This window comes from Colletes latitarsis, unplaced genomic scaffold (assembly GCF_051014445.1).
Source record: "Colletes latitarsis isolate SP2378_abdomen unplaced genomic scaffold, iyColLati1 scaffold0039, whole genome shotgun sequence".
Lineage (NCBI taxonomy): Eukaryota > Metazoa > Arthropoda > Insecta > Hymenoptera > Colletidae > Colletes > Colletes latitarsis.
Genome location: NW_027488389.1, coordinates 170,001 through 170,866, shown reverse-complemented (window position 1 = coordinate 170,866; position 866 = coordinate 170,001). Strand labels below are relative to the sequence as shown.

Below are 866 nucleotides of genomic sequence, written 5' to 3'. Positions count from 1 at the left end.
TGGTTTCTCTGTCGAGAAAAAGCAAATATAAACGAGAGAGAGTTGGTGGTGACTCTGTCGAGAAAAAGCAAATATAAGAGAGTTAGTTGGTGGTGGCTCTGTCGAGAAAAAGCAAATATAAGAGAGTTAGTTGGTGGTCGCTCTCTCGAAAAATGAAATTAAATTAAATAAACGAGAGTTTGGGGAGCTCTCGGAAAAGTGAAAGAAACTAAACGAAGGAGAGGGTTTTTGGTGGTACCCTCTCTATACATATATAATATTATAACACAAGAGAGGAAGAGGTGGCTCTCAAGTCTTTCGAACGAAAGACTAAAATTTGATGTTGAAAGAAGGAGTTTTTTATGTGTCGTCGTCCGTTCTCCTTCAGAGTCGGCGACGAAGAATAAAATTGAGAGAATATTACAAAAGAACTTTACTCAAGTTCCCTGGTTGATCCTGCCAGTAGTCATATGCTTGTCTCAAAGATTAAGCCATGCATGTCTCAGTACACGCCGTATTAAGGTGAAACCGCGAATGGCTCATTAAATCAGTTATGGTTCCTTTGATCGTACCCACATTTACTTGGATAACTGTGGTAATTCTAGAGCTAATACATGCAAAACAGAGTTCGTCCCAGTGATGGGAGGAACGCTTTTATTAGATCAAAACCAATCGGTGGTCTGGACGGGCATTATTGTCCGTTCGTTCATCGTTTGCTTTGGTGACTCTGAATAACTTTGTGCTGATCGCACGGTCTTCCAGTACCGGCGACGCATCTTTCAAATGTCTGCCTTATCAACTGTCGATGGTAGGTTCTGCGCCTACCATGGTTGTAACGGGTAACGGGGAATCAGGGTTCGATTCCGGAGAGGGAGCCTGAGAAACGG

General features: G+C 42.5%; 1 non-coding gene across 1 annotated transcript in view; it reads left to right on the top strand.

Annotated features, from left to right (window-relative positions):
* Positions 1-422: 422 nt before the first annotated feature.
* Positions 423-866, top strand: part of LOC143350775 (small subunit ribosomal RNA) — a 1,933-nt gene continuing 1,489 nt past the window's right edge. The window contains exon 1 of the ribosomal RNA XR_013081245.1: positions 423-866. This exon is cut by the window's right edge and continues 1,489 nt beyond it. This is a non-coding gene — a ribosomal RNA (small subunit ribosomal RNA).